A 16704-nucleotide genomic window follows, 5' to 3' on the forward strand; every position below is an offset into this window, starting at 1 on the left:
AAAGTGAAATAAAAATAGTTGCTTTGTCTACCCGTCTTGGAAACCTCAGCAATTTCCTGTAAGGCAAAAACCCAAACCATTTGCCACATCTTCCCACTGTGCAAAAGCTGTCTCTCAGGCTGAATTGTGGCAGCTTTTATAATTCAGTTGTCAATAAAAGTTGCATGCAACTTCAGTGCATTGGAAAGCAAAATATGTGTCCACAGTATGTGTCGTACAAAATACAAGTGAATAACCCCCAAACTGCTGCTATTACAATGTTAGTCTTGAACTCGGTTTGATTCCCTTCCTTTAACCTACTCAGATCTGCAGGGTCAGTACCAGCTTCCACGCAACTCGACAAAATGCCAAGGAGAAGGGAAATCAAGAGTCTTTCCTCTGGATTTTGTGGATTATTATTTTGTGCTTATTTACGTCTCCCCTGAGACTGTTATTGCATCCAGTATTCTTTGGTCCCATTCACATGACTTCTAGCAAGGATCTTCACTGCTCCTGTTCCCTTTGTGACACCTTATAGGCAGATGTAAAGTTGTCACTCACCAAGGGATTTTAGCTAGAAAGAGGGACCTGGACAAACCGATAGTTGGAGCACAGCTGTTCATTCTTCATCTATTTCTGATAATATGATACTGTGTGCCTTTATATCACCCACCCACCCACCTTTCTTTGTTTTTTTGCATCTCCTTTCATTCTCAAGATGTGTGTTACCTTTTTAGTTGAAGTTTTCATTATATCATGGTAAGACTCTTCTTGTTCCTACCAAGATGCAACTAGTAGTAAAGAAAATAGAGAAGTAAGATAAATATGCAGGAATTATGTTTGTGTTATGAAGTGAGATAAAGACAAGAAGGGAAGTGGGGTGAGAATTGTTAAATGATTTGCTGAAATAACTGGCAAAATGTAGGTGAAGCAGAGTGTGGCTGGGAAGAGGCTGTGCAGAGAGGGAAGGTGAGAACGGGCACCAATGCTCCATGAATCAACCAAGCATTGGTACAGGAAAAGGCATGCTGCACCAATTAACTGATGGACCTTCCTCCCAGAGTGCTTAATATGGCCTGCAGGAACCAAAATGCCCCTTCCAACCTGATGTCTTGAGGAAACAAGTGGAAAATGGCGAATGAAGTGCTTCGTTGGTGGTGCCATGGATATCCCACATGGATACTCATGTCAAGCCTCTGGTCCTCCTTACACAGCCAGGGGCACATGACAGGCAAAAGAGCAGCTGAAGTGGTGAAAAGCCAACATGCCTGGATCTTGTCTAAACTTCATTTTGGAAAGATTTAGAAATTTACATGGAGCTCAGGATCTTATTCCTGCTCTTGGAAACCTCAATGTATCTCCTAGGGGGCCTTTCAAGGGGCTGCTTTTCTCTCACGTTGCCCTCCCCTGCATGCAGGGCTTTGATTTGTATTTTATTCCAAAAGAATACGAATATCTTTCCTGATTTTCCCAATGTCATTAAAAAGGATCCCCTACAGTGTTTCCAGGGGAGACTCATTCGCAATAAGGACAGCTAGTCCCCGGGGGTGGGATACTTGAGTAAGATGTGGGATATCTGTTCCCAGATCCCAAGGTTGCCATAGGCTCCACGTGTCACCTTGAGCAAATCAACTGCACTCTGCGTTTCAGGTCTGTATCCCCAAATTAGGGGTAATATCACCTCCCTATCTTACAGAGGTGCCTAGAGGGTAAAACCATTGAAGCAAATAACATTGGGGGATGCATAATACGTAAAATTTAAAATATATACTTTATTACTTTCCTTCAAGTACCATCCTAATTCAAATTTTGGGCAACTATCTAACTGTCTGAATCCATAGTGGGCTTTTGGTTTTATGGCACTGTGTTTGTTTCCTAGAATACTGTAACACTGAAGGACTGTATAGTGGAAGCTAATTTAATTAGAAAGAACACAGTGAGCTGATTATGTGCCTTGAAGAAATAAATACAATATCTGAATACTGAAAGGAATGGTAGTATTCTCTGTAAATCCTACGAACCACTTGCTACTCTTCCCTCTGCGCAAAAGAAACTTGTCATGTTTGCTGGGCTGGACTTTAGAACCACAAGCCTATGAGAACCTTGTTAAATAATATTAATGTTTTTTTCTTTTCAGAAAAAGCAGCTTTTTTGATATGGCAAGTTGAGTAAGTTGCACTGTCTGTAACTTGCTTGTCAGCAGAACAGTCTTTTACTGTGGGGTTTTTTTTCCATTTTCACTTGTGTCTTGAAGCCTTTGTCATCTTTCTTACTGCATTTTCATTGGCAATCAGAGTTTTAGGGAGTAAGTTTTGTACAGTATTCACAACTGTGAACGTGATACCAGATCTAAAATTCAAACCATACAATGAAGTGGTCCATGAAGAGGAGGTCAAAGGCAAGCAGTAACATCTGACAAGAGAGCATCTGTTGGATCAGCGCTGATGGACTAATCCTCTCTCTGCAATATTTTCTGAGCCCTTGAGCACATTGTTTCCATTTGTGTACCTCAAGAATGAAAAAGAAACACTTGGTGAACAGATTTTATGTTTGATGACTGCAAAGAGAAGAAGAAAATAGTAACATGACAAGTTTTTCAGTAGTAAACTCACTAGAAAGTAAGTTGATGCAAGTTTTTCAACATACTGATTTAATTGTGGCATGAGTTACTTTAAGGCCAGAGATTTCATTTTGTATTGTGCAACTGTTAAGATGAAATGAAAAAAATTATTTTTGCCTTGTCATTTTTCCTCTCTTTGAGACAAACTTAATACAGATGCAGATGAGGATCTAGTGGTAGGACCTTGACTGATGGTAGGATCTGGTAGTTTATAATATAAATGGACTCAGCAACACAAAATAGCCTGCTCTTTGCTGACGTCTATGAAAAGTGATGCTTTAGATACTTTCTGAGAAACCCAGTTTGTCTAAAGATTTCTTGAAGCTCTGTGTCGTGTACACAGAAAGCTTTGATGGACAGGTGATGCGTTGGAAGATAAAACTTTGTAAGTAGCTGATTTTCCGAAGCTCTTAGAATACAAGCTTTGAAAAGTTATTATTGATACAGGATGGTGCATGTGATGCTTTGCCTGTATGAGTCTGTGCAGAGAGGAGCTTTTAAGATAGACCAAAGTAATATTTTATTGTCTTGTTCTTTTTTTCTTGTCCCTAAATTGTTATCCTTGGCAATTAATAACACTTGTATTTCACAGCATTTATTTTTTCAACTTGCAGCAATCAAAGGAGTATTTACACTACATGTAAAAGCCTGTAATCCTCAGCTGAGTCACACCAATTTCAAATAAGATGCGATACAGTGGAAAGAGAAATAGCAACACGGATGTAAGATAATGTAACAGGTCAGAAGGAATCATTGGGGAATGTGTGTAACTAACAGATAAATTCAGGATCTTTGCATTTTTTCTCATACACATAATGAAAAACCTGTTGAGAAGGGCTTCGTTCAAGGTGTCCTGTTGTTGGAAGTGAGGACAGAGGTTTAAAAATTGGGTGGAAGGAGGGAGGGGACTTGGCAGAAGCAGATGTTTTGAAAATAGGGAGAGGTGTTTGAGAAGCAGGGTCTGGAACAGAAGGAAGAACAAGAAGTTTGAATGTAATGTGGGAAAGCCAGAAGGAGATTCAGCAAAAAAAGGAAGAGGTGGTGAGTCTTCCTTCACTCTTCAGGGATGATAATTTCAGTGACTGCGTGTTTCATCCAGAGTGATGTAGGCGTCGGGGTGATGGGATACGAGGGCAGTTGCAGCAATCAGAACCGCAGATAAAAAGCTCTTGAACACGAAGGTTTAGCTTTGGGTGCAGACAGAAATGATCTTGGAGATGCAGGTGACAATTCAGGCTGGGCCTCAGCGCTGCGGAGCTACCTGGCTCTGTCGCAGCATTGCGCTCCATTTCTCACCTCTGATGCGGTGGTTTAATTTTCTAAACCCGCCAGCAGCTGAGGGAGGACTGATATTATTGAATGAATATAAATAAGTGACTACGGTCTGTTCGGAATAAAACTGTCAGGGCTTTCTTCTTTCCTGTGTGTGGGAGTACTTGTGCCCCGATCCTGCAGAGAGCCCCGGGGGGCTGGTGCCTCCCCGATAAACCAGCCTGCCCCGAAATCCCTCCACCTGGACCCCACCGAGTGAGAACAGTTGCTTTTTGTCCACCTTTTTACAAACTTCAGAGGCTCAAAAGATTTCAGCAGATAGATTTATTTGTCTGATTTTTCTGCCCAGTGTCATACAGTGAGGTTTGCTGAAGTATTAGCTATCACTTTAAATTCTTCTCGCTTTGAGTCATTCCATCCCGTATATAATTTGAACAGGTTTTTGTATAATTATTTCTCTCAATAATTACCATTATACAATTGCTATAGCTGCCAGTTTTGTTTTTCTTTCCTGCCAGAGAATAGCAGAAATGTATTACGCATTTGTGTAACTTATGATCTTTGATTCATGTTTAAAATGCATGGAATATTTTTCATTTTCTGTTTGAGGCAATACCTCATCTGGGATCATATCTCACAGTGTAAGTGTACACTGTGTAAATGGATGCCTTGTACTGCAACGGGGTATAATCTACAATGAAAAAGCAAAGGAATTAAAAATAAATCTAAATTTTTAAGGCGTTAGAGGGCCAGTGAATATTAATGGCTGCAGGTAGAGGCAGAGCGCATCTGGACAGTAATGCAGAAAGGGTTTGTGTATGGTCTCTTTTTCCCCTTTAAATAAATTTGATTTGACCATCATTATAGCCCTTTGTTGTTGTTGTCTTTTGATGAGAATTCTAGGAAATTGGTTTGCTGTGGTGCGTGGTTTACTGGCAGGGAGAGCAAACTGGAATTTGCAGACACAAGTGTTCCTACTGGATATCTAATTCAAGAAGTTGTACTCTCCAACGGAGAGGAAAGAAAAGTTTTTTAGCATTGAGTTTTCTGTGTATGCTTGTTTTTTCCCCAGGGTAGGTGGGAATAGGTGCAGTAGGTTGGAGGAAATGGGTGGTAGACTTGTAAAGATTGGTGTGGGGAGAAGAAAAATTTCTGGTACCAAACCCAACCTGTGTGAAAGCTGAAGCTCAGCTGGGTGCACAGAGAACGTGAGGGCAGCCCCTCCATGCCACAGAGAAATAATGAAATGACGGTTCATCATTCCAAATGAATCGCTGATGCTATTTGAAATCTGATTTATTGTTTTCTACAGACAAGTTTAATTAGAGAAAAAACATTTTAATCTCATGTGTCATGCTGAATTTTCCTTTGAGGGATGCTAAAAATTGGAAAGTAAAAAAAAAAAAAAAAAAGAGAGAGAAAGAAAAAAACTCAGTACTTGGAGTACGTAGGCATGAACATGAGACGCTTTTTCCACGAGAGATTGGGATTGGGATTAAAGTTTGCATAATGGCACAAACCGTTTATAATTGCAGCTAGAACAAGGTGCTTGGAAGAGAGTAGACAGGTCCTCTGTGTCCGTATTGTACGTTAGGCACATGGGAGCTTGGACACCTAACTCTGCTTTGCCTTTTAATATTTTGACTTTAAGTGAGCAAACAGGCTGAGTATACAGATGCATTTGATTACTAATGATCATCATAACATGAGCAGCACTGTGATTTATTAGAAGAGTTGTTGACTGGGATTCCAAGAAAAGGTAATTGTTTCAGAGTTATCCCTACAATTTCACATATGTGAAGTCCATTAAGTCCAACTACAGGCCATGGGATACGCATAAACTCAGCAAGAGCTGAGTTTTAAGACGGGAAGGATGGGTCTCTGGCAACGATGGCCCATTTCAGGGAAATCTGAATGCAGGATGGTTATTGTTTTGGGGTTGTTTTGGTTTGGTTTGTTTTTTTTTTTCCTGCTCTGTCTCTGACTTCCTCTACGACCTTAACTAATTATTCAGTTTCTCCGAAATGCCAGTGTTCATTAGTGGAATTAAATGATGAAATGGAAATATCAGAGATCCTAAGGTTCGGACTATGGCAACAGCAGGTTTTGCAAGTAGTAGGGTATAGGTTTTAACACAGTATTATCATTGATCCTTAGTCATCCAAAGGTTTTTGCACTGCTTGCATCGTTGTCTGACAGTAGAACAGGGATAGGATGTCAGACTGTTGTAAGAAACTTGTATGTATTAGCAGAACTACTGCTTGTACTATACCATGAAATGCTAACAAATATGATGTGCCAAAAAACCAGTAGTATGCATCCTCAGCAAACACAATATATATGTTATGACTCGTCATACGATGAATTTTGAACAGAATTAATCCTTACTCAATCATTAAACAATGAGAAATATTGAGTTGTTTTTCTTAAGGATTAGGAAAATTCTTTTGGAAAGAGACAAACATTTGTCCCTGCTGGAAGCTCCTTCAGCTGTAATGCATCATTGTGCCTGACCAGCCCTAGAAACCTTGGAAAGACAAAATATGTACAAGCTGGTTGTTAAGCATATGTGATATGTTTTGCCTTGTCACCTGGCAACGAAAAGGTTTTTCTAAACAAATTTCATACATTGCCAAAATTCCAAGTTTTTGAAACACGTAAGCTGCTTATTTTTTATTTATTTTTTTCCTGTGTCAAATGCAGCCCAAGGTACATCTTTCTCACAATAGCAAATGTTATCACTTCTACTGGTGGAAGAAATAACTTTTATAAATTCAATTCACTTAGTCTTACGTTCTGTATGCAACAGCATTGGGACTGTAAAAAAATATAGAAAATATGCTGCCTCAGAACTAATTAATAATCTGCCCTACATGTGTTTTAAAGTTAACAAACAAACCAGCCCCAATAAATCCTCAATTCACCTAAATTCAGCTAATTAGCATAAAATTAAAAGAAATAAGTCCTACTCATGATAAAGTTTTTAAATAATAAATAATTTCTGGAATCTATACATTGTTTAGGAGGAATATGTTTATAATATCCGGTCAAAGAGAAGTGAAAGTTAATAATTTTCCTTTTCAAGTTGCAAAGTATTTAGCATGGAAGCGATCAAATCATTGGCTGCCGCGTCTCTAAGTGTTTGGGTCGGGGAAAAAAACCCTGAGATGTCATTTCTTAAGCCTGAATTAAAAGTTTTATGGAGAATACTTCAAACTGCTGTGGAGAAGCTTCACTGCTACACTCCGGCAAACTTTAATAACCTCATACATTCAGTTACCTCCTTAATCCGCCAGTTATGTTTTCTATACGTCTGCTGCTATCTGATTACCAATATATTTATCTTTTACCATCGGTCCCTTCCTCCCCTGTGCGTGGCGGTGTCGATGCTGATCCAAGCCAGTGCTGATGGGATCACAGTTCATTACCACGCGGAAGGTGATTGGGATTTTGGCGCACAATGGGGTGTAACACCGTTGAACGAGGGGAGGCAACTCATTATAAATGATGCTCCGGTAATGACGCACGGAGTTTGGGAGTCAGCAACGATGAGTAGACCTCTTAGCGTTATCCTCGATGGGAGAAAAATAGATGACACCCAGGAAATAAAGATGGGTGATTTCCATGTGATTCATACACGATTTTACTGGTTCCATGCTACTAGTTCTGGCATCAACACATGATGGAAATGATGGGTTGGCACTGGATGTGCATGCCGGAACATGGCCGTGAGCACCTGAGTGCCACGTATTGGCACTCTGCTGCAAGGGAAAGTGTTTAGATTTGTAATTACCTTAATGGTGAACTAAAAAGTGCTTTTGTTTCTCGTGCTGTGAAGAGAGCAAAAAAGGGCTTTAAAACATGAAACAATGGTAGCCTCCTTGCTGAATGATGCAGCACTTTGTAATAATGCAGTACGTTTTGAAAAGATCTGTATTTTTTCAAAGACAAACATCAAATAGAAGGAAAAAGGTTATGTCACCTTCACCCTCACAGTACTGTCATTTATATGCTATCAGCTCATTAAATTCACATTAAGATACTCCATGGGACTTTAGGAGCTATTAGTGCACCTAAAATGGCATAACAAAATCTCAGTTCACTTTAAGAGAGATGGCATTGCGACATTTTGTATTTCATCACTGAATTATTATAGTCTCAGATGCATTCTGCTGTGATGGTAATGGAAGGAGGAATACTAGAGAGGAAAGCTGTCCATTTGTTTATCCCCAGGGAGAGAAAAAGGAAAGTTTGATAAAAAACTAGAGTGAAAGTAAAGCATTAACAATTTAACCCCTGTAGCAATGCTAAAGAACACACAGGACTTTTTATATTCTGCTTTTCAGGATGTTTTAAAAAAAAGAAAGAAAATTTTGTATATAGGGAGTTGCTTCCGGCGATGGAAGGTGCAGCAAATGTACTGCATGAATGCAGGTACCTCAGCCTTTTCTAGGTGAAATCTGTCATGACAGACATAAAATATCTCCCTTCATATAAATTATCATGAAAAAGATAGTTATTGTGATTAAATTTGATATTCTTGATAGTTCTTAGTTTTACACGCTGGCTTTCATCATCAGCAGATAAGTGTACAGCTACAGGTAAATGTGCAACCCTGTATTTATAAATTGCATGTGGGATAATTTCTTTGGCACTATCCTTAGCAAACAATAAGGAAAACTGAAGCCATACTGAGTTATCATTAAAGAAATAATATACCTATACATGACTATTAAATAAACATTATAGTGCTTAATTTAAAAAAAAGGATATCTGAATTAATAAACCATATATATTTATGGTTTTGCTCTGGAAAGGTAGCTTGGTCTGAGGGAGCTTTTTCTATACAGTGCATCTATGTAACTGCAACTTTTTACTATATACATATATAATATGTGTTGGAGGATAGAGAATAAGTTAAATTCAGTTTTTAATTTGAGGCAAAGTTAAGCTAATTTTCTTATAAATGAGCATGAATGATTCAAAAAACCCATCAGAAGTGGGTTGAAGTAGGTTCACTTTATGTAATATATTTTTCTCAATATCTATTTAGAATTATTTAGAAAACATAGTAATTCCTTAGAAGTGCTTCCTTCCCTCTCCAATCAACACAAGAATGCCATGACTCAAGAGCTTAGCCTCACACGCAATAAAAACCCATCAGAATAAAACGACAATTTGTGACTCAAAAACACTGTAGAGCCTCCAAATGCGCACGTACATGGGGAGTGAAATTCATTCCTGCGTGGAGAGCCAGGACGAGCACAACTTAAACCTTCAGAATCCCTCTTAACTGCAATTACCCGATGTATGGGTCTTTGGTGGAGCAGCAGTGAATTTCTTCAGCGGAGAGCGAGCTCAAAGACATAGGAAGAGTCATTGCAAAAGAAAGCTGAAGGTTTTGAATGTAGAGTGGAGGGAATTAGCAGCACAGGGAATAATCGCTTAATAAATGCACACCAAGCACCTGCTAAATTTAACGCAGCATTTTACTGCATTCGGCGCTTCAGAGCGTAATCTCTTTAGCGCAGGAATTCTGCTGCTTATTAGATAGTTCACCTGTTGAAAAGTACAAGATAGACACCAGTTTTATCATCGGTAAACCCGTTTTTGAATGGTTACTCTGAAGGCTAAAACCTGACTGTGCAGTGGATATAGTTTTCTAACAGAACAAAAAAAAAAAAAAAGGAAAAAAAGAGGGGGAAAAAAATAAAAAAAGATATGTTTCACTTAAAACTTTGTTCTTTGCATGGCATTGGTTCGGCTTTTCCTGGTGGTGTGGGATGCTGACGTGAATTCTGGGGAGCTTGGGAGGCAGCACGGCTCATTCCCATTAATGACTGCCAGAAAGCAGAGAGGATGTAACGGAATTTTGTTCAGTCTGGGGAAGGTTTTTTAGAGGTCTAATGAAGGTTTACAGTACTAGCGTTATTGCTAAAGAGCACTAAATGTTAACCTATCTTCAGGCAATGGTACAGTTGAAGTTATGAGAAGTGGTTGCACATAAACAGGAGAACTTAACATTTAGGATGACGCGAGGCAAAAATCAGCAGTATTTGTGCAATTAGGTTGGGGAAGATATGGGTGCAGGGGACGCCCTGAGGGAAGATGTCAAAACCAAAGAGTGCTATATGGTCACCGATAGATCGACCTGGTGAAGGTGGCTGTAATTGTACGCATTTTAAGTGTTCTGTTCTAACCTCATGATGCAAACTTATTGGGTTAGCTGCAGAAAAAGACAACTTTGTCTTGTATGTTTATTTCCAAAGGAAGCCAGCCACTCTTTGAATAACCAAGTTTGTACTTGCCATATTACCAGTGACATAGTGATGTATTTTGGAGATGTAAATAATTTATTATGCTTAAGAACTCAGTTCATGCTTTTATCCAAGTGAAATCTCCATTGTCAGAAAGAGAGAGATTCAAACCTTAACACTGCGGCTGATTTAATCCAAACATCACAAGAGCACACGACAACAGTGCAGTTTCACCAAGGCTCACAAATTTCAAGCTCTATGTCATGCTAATGTCTGTGACCAATGTGTCATGGGTTTATGGGCATTCCCCAGGGGAATCCACAAGACTTGACCACCTATGTAGAAATATAGTTTCATAACTGGTTATAATATTTATCTAAATTTTTATTTAGATAGATTTAGATTATTTATTTATTTAGATTTTATTTAGATAGATTTATTTAGATAAAAGTAGCTCTTATTGCCCGTTCAATGTTGTGTAGGAGCCAATTGTGTTGCCAGTGGAGGAATTAAAACTTGTCTTCATCTGCTAGCTTAGATGGAGGATTGCTTCTGAGCCACACAGCTTTCACTCCGGAGTATATTTTCCTCCTAAAAGTGCGTATCTTGGCAGGGCATATCCTATGGCAAAGGAGCTCCAGCACAGTGGATTCAGAGCAGAAAAGCCTCCAGTGCTGTTGGGAAGATAGACTGGGAGAAAATCTTTGTCATGTTTGTTTCCCATCTGCAGCCCAGCGTAGCAGCCATGTTACTGAGAATCACATTTGGTCCAGAATTTATCGGAGTTGACCAATACTATCCTTTTCAAAGTGAATGTCAAGGGAAGATAGACCCGCTCCTACTCCAGGCTAAGAGCACGTGGCTGGGTGCTGAGGATGAGGACATGGAGGGGTACTTGCTTTCTACCCTGTCCCCTTTCAAAAAGCAAACATGAGACAGTTTATCTGTTGTGTGTTATGGTCTGCATCCGCAAGATGGAAATAAAATAAGTGTTGACATGATTACCGTCCATTGGAGAGGTTGATTTTACATTGAAAGCACTGTGCAACCTTTTAGTAAGTTTGCCAAAAGATCCTGTGACTCCGACATTTAATAGCATTCAGGGATATCTAATTTACAATCTTTTCATCAGCTCCAAATATTCATGTTATTTGTTTACTGTAAGTCTATTATAAAATAGCTTTTATTTCATATCTCACCTGGCCACCCAGGCCCTGTAAGTGTCTTGCATCATGTCTTACTGATCCTTAATGTTTCTTTTATAAGGTGAAACAGAGCCTATCCCGTATCCTTGTATAGGCACCTAAACCAGAAATCTCCTTAAGCTAGTAAAGAGCTTAATTTTTGCAGTTTAGTTTTTTGTCACACCTCATGACATATAATAGATGATCATTGTTGCCATTAATGGCTTGTCTACAGCATTAATCCTTTCACAGGTATTAACTGAAACGGCTTGAAGTAAATATTGCTTTTGTTATAGACCTATCCATGGTTCAGTATCCCGGTATTACGTAGCGTGTTAAGAAAACAACTGTGAGACACTCGCTGTGTAAATTGGTCTTACAGCTGCACTAAACCTGCCCAGCTCCATGACCTTTCCAGGAGGTCTCGGTGGTGCCCACCACCCTCCCGAAAGCTCGTCGGCCAAAAGTTAAACCCGAACCTGTCTAGGCTGGTTTGCAGAATCCACCCCAGTATCCCAGTCCCAGAAGCCTTTAACTTCCTCACTACCACTTTGAGAGGGCTGGGAGTAGAATAAATAGAAAGCTGAATAAATTTATGCTGTTTTAAAGAAACTGATGGGTTACAATGTTAGTGCACAGTAATATTATTCTAAGTACCCTCGATGCTGATTTCAGCACTGACACTCTGCTACAGCGTGTAGGAGAGATCCTGACCTGTCTTCCTCTTGTGGCTACACACCAGGTACTATAGCAATAAGAAAATTATTTGCATTATCTCAGTAAATTAAGGAACGTATTTTGAAATAATGAGGTGAAGCCCAGAGCTATAAAATGTGGCACATGCTTTGAGAAAAACAAAAAAATCTGCAAACAATTTATAAGGATGGAATACTTTTACCAGCCTGAATGATGAACAGCATCTTTAGTATTTAGTTCAATATGTAAGTAATAATAGACAGTGAAACACAGAGTAAAATTAAAAAAAAGAAACCCCTGTGTAATAGTGAACCTCAAGTATGCTTGTTAGAGAGGGAAAAAATGAAGATTTGAGGGGTTTTTTTCCGGGGGAAAAATAAATATAGAAGGTCACAACATGTTTCTAACTTATCTGGACATGGCTAGAGGGAAACGCTGTGTAGCAGAGCTCTCCCATGGACTCCAGGCTTCAGTTCAAAGCAGTAATTGTAAGTGATCAGTCAGTGCCCTGCTTCAGTCTTGTGTGCTTGTCTGAGCAAGAAGGTCCTGGATACTAGGATTCCTAGAGGAATCACTACCATCGGTGGTGAGACGTAACACGGGGTCATAGCCGAACCCCCGACTGGATCAACCACCACTGAGGCACAGGAAAAGAAAAAGGTTCTCTGACACGTTTTCTGGCGTTTCTGTATTAGCTGAGCATGGCTTCTAAGATGGTACATTAGTATCTATAACTGTATTTTGATTGCTAGCGTAAGGCATTTAGCATAATGGCATTGAGTTACTGTGGCTTGACAAATTAACAGACATCAGCTGAGCCCCAGAAACCAATTTGGTGCACCCTCATAGCCTGTGGCAACTGAAAGGTAAAATACATTATCTTCAACTTGCTAATCTAACTTGTTTTATCCTCTTTTGAGATGACCCAAGAACATACAAATTGGGCAGAGCACTTCAGCAGGTACTTAGTGATTTTTCAACCTGTGGTAACTCTTGTGTCTCAGCCCTGTGTTTCAGCTCTAGGTCTATAAATTTGCCTGCGTTGTGCCCAGGTTGCCTTGAGGTCCTACACAGCCAATGTCAAACCAGTGTGGGTGTCTGCCCGCTGCCTTCTGCGGGACTGACATGTCGAGGAAAGGGCCATCAGGAGGGGTGGTGTAAGGAAATGAGTGTAAATAAACCAGGCAAAGTTAATGCCAACAGGAATACTATGGCATGTCAACGCCAGCTCTGTAATGCGGTACCTCCAAAGAATTAGGACATTTGTTAACTTTTAGGCAGGTTCACCGTAAGTTCTTATTTCTTCTCTTTTTTACATTTTCTAAAACATGGGGTCTTATGTCAGAGGCAGTCTGGTGTAGGAAGAAATTAGGAAAGATGTTTGTTAAAAACTGAAGTGACTGAATTTCTAAGTATGGATTTGTACTATATTTGCTTGCTTTCAAAAGAAGGTGACACGCATGTTACAGTGCACTCAGACACACTTAGAGTTTCTGTAGGACAGATAATGTAGACTTTGGGGATGATTTAGCTTTGTGTGTGTGTGTCACTTCGTTATGAAGTGTCATACAGAACCTAGCCTCATTTAGACGCCCCTCAGGAAATACTCATTCTAGCACTGAAATTGCCAAATACATGATACTTTATACTACTCGTGAACATTGCTTTGGGAAGTATTGCACTATTGTTACGTAGAAGAAACGTGGTGGTGTTTATGTGCATGTTGGGGGGAGAGAATGTTAATTTGGAGGACAAAAATGCCTTTTGAGAAAATAAGCAGGTAAAAATATACCTTTATACTTTATAGTTTCATATATACTTTAATACCCTTATGTTCTTTGCCACAGAACCATCCTTCCTGAGGATGTGGAGTCTCAGCACCTCATAGTACAAGTATCTTCTCTTGCAGGCCATCATATGGGTTTTCCTAATGACTATTCACAACTTGTTTGTCAGACAGCGGTTTAGTTTCTTGGGGCTTAAAATGTTTCATTCTAACCTAAATTCTTGGCTGCAATACAGGGGCATCTGGAGGGTATGTAATGTGGTGGTCTGATCTCTAGGAGATTAGAAAAGATATGAAGTTTACTTCTCTCCTTAAATTCTGAAACTATAAACATGGACTGAAGGGGCGTAAATGGAAGATTGACCACTTGGACTGAGACTTGATGTAAAAACAAGTTACAGAGAGCAGAAAAAAAATATCCAAGCTCAGAAGAGGTTAACGTACAGTCAAAACCAAGACTGTGATGAAATGCAACAGAATGCACACAAGTAGAATAATGATCCATATGCTGTAGTATAGAAGGAGAAATGGTTCAATAAGTAGAAAGTTGCTGCCATACTGACTACAAAAGAGCTTGCAGTCAGTATGAAAAAGCTCTTAAATTTTCATCCTTGTGCATAACAGCAGTAAAAAAGAATGAAGAAGATTACAAATCAAGAAAATAAAACAAATAAATTGGAACTAAAAAAAAAAGGAAAGTTTGAGAAAACCATCTTATAAAGTCATATAAATTAAGAGTCGGCCAGAATAGCCATGGATCTAAGAGTGGTTTCACGTCTTGGTGGTTGCACTCTTTACTTGATCAAATTTCAAAACAGATATGTTTGTCCCTGACAAAACCAGCCCTGGTCTGTAGTTACTTATCCGAACTTTTAATAAGACATAAGGAGCGAAATCCTGCTGTCCTTACTGAACTCTGATTGCCGATAGGAAGTTGCATGAAATCACAGTGATGAGATATGGGTCTGAGTGACCCTTATCCTATGATGTTTTTGAGATGCTGTTTTCTCAGTTAGGTTGGTTGTAAATGGAGTGTATGGAGAAGATGGCTTAGGAAGTATTTACCAAAACCTGCATGATCATTCAATGGGAAAACACTATAGTACTCAAATTTTTAACTGTACCTATATTTTTTAATTTTATTTCCTTTTTCAATAATTGGTCATTTCAGTACCTGGCACAGATGTGTATGACCTGCTGTTAGCTCAAATCTGGTCTAAGAAGGAATGAGTGGTGCAGCCAAGATAAAGTGATACTCAAAGCTTCTGCCTAGAGTCCTATATACTGTACCGTCTGCTCTTATAAACATCTTTATGATAAGATAATGCATAAACCAGATAACTGGTTAAATGAGACATGTGGACAGTACTACTTACTGCCTAAAGCGTTGGCTTGGTACTGAGGTGACCGGCTATACCTAAACCCCTGCCAGATGGAATGATTTTGGGCAAGTCAAGTCACCCTAGCTGTATCTCATTTTACCCATAAAGTAGGGATAATTAGCTACGCTTTTCTTCTCTATAAACTCTTGAGATTTGCTGGTGAGCTAGATATCTTTGTTTTATAGGAAATCAGCTGGTTCTATAATTTTAGTTTGTAACTAGGGAAAACACGTAACAGAAAAAAAATATCAGTGATGTACACTAATAATTACTCTTATAAATATTTTTGTTGTTGTTGTTTTGGCTCACAAGAATATGCAGGAACACTTCACTGTTTTCTTAGAGCTGTCCAGTATTGCATTAGTTATATTGCAGACATCCCTTCAGCTCGTTAAATCAAGATCCATATCATACAAAACCTTCTGTCTGGTCTTACCATCCGGCAATATTTGCTTGATGAGAACTTCGGCTCTTACTAGTAACAAGAGAAGCCGTTCCTGAGCACATCCGTCGGTGTAGGAACTGCCTCAAGAGTATCCAGCAACTCCTCATCCAGACGGCAAGGTCTGAAATGAATCTGCCAGTGCACTGACCTTGACTTTGCCCTTATTCCAAGTATATGTATTGCTAGATATCAACAATCTAAACAGAACTAAAACTCTAAGCAACCGAAATATAAACAATCAAAACAACAAATGCATTTGTTGTATTAGCTGACAGCACCCATAATGTCACTGGACAAATATGTAAATACTGACCTAAATCCCTTTGCTAGAGACTTTTGTATTCGCTTTAAATGTTGGAATAGACAGCAGCTCCCGCGGTCTGACCAGAAACCTCGGTGCCCACACCGCCCCGGGTGCAGAGCTGTGCCACAGTCACTCCTCCTTGGAGCTGAGCCTCATTGGGATGCTATAGGATTCAGGAAACCGTGATCTGAAAAGGATTTTGTTCTTGTGAATTTGGCACTATTCATTAGCATTCAATTAATTAAAACCAAACTTTTAACGTTTTTGGCAGAGTTGAAAAAATAGACATCTGAGTATGCAGAAAACTGGAGTAGTGACCCCATCCATCAATTAGTTGGACATTAATTGCATTTTTTCCCACTGACTTCAGGAGCTGTGGATCAAACCAAATGCGATAGATTCTGTGGAATCGGTTTTCTACTGCTGAAGCCAGTGACTTTCATAGGTGTTTCCTGAAGCAGGTAATTAACAACATTAATGTTCCTTTCCATTTCAATGGCTGATGGAAACAAGATAATAACGCTTGGGTGGTGCTGTGGTCATTGGCCAAAATAGGGTACTCCAGCCTCACAAATCCTGAGGGACAGAGCTCAGATTTTGTACTGCCATGGAAATTGATATAAATTGGTTCTCATTCTTCACCTTTGGGCTAAGCAGGAGGTGTTCAGGTTTCACAACTTTACCCCTTCCCCAAGGAGCGGGAAAGGCTGCTGGCCTGGGTCAGGATGAAACAAGAAGGCTGGACAAGGCTGGACAGATTTTCAAATGTGCATTTTTAA

Source organism: Grus americana, chromosome 6, assembly GCF_028858705.1.
Source record: "Grus americana isolate bGruAme1 chromosome 6, bGruAme1.mat, whole genome shotgun sequence".
In the NCBI taxonomy this organism is placed as follows: Eukaryota; Metazoa; Chordata; class Aves; order Gruiformes; family Gruidae; genus Grus; species Grus americana.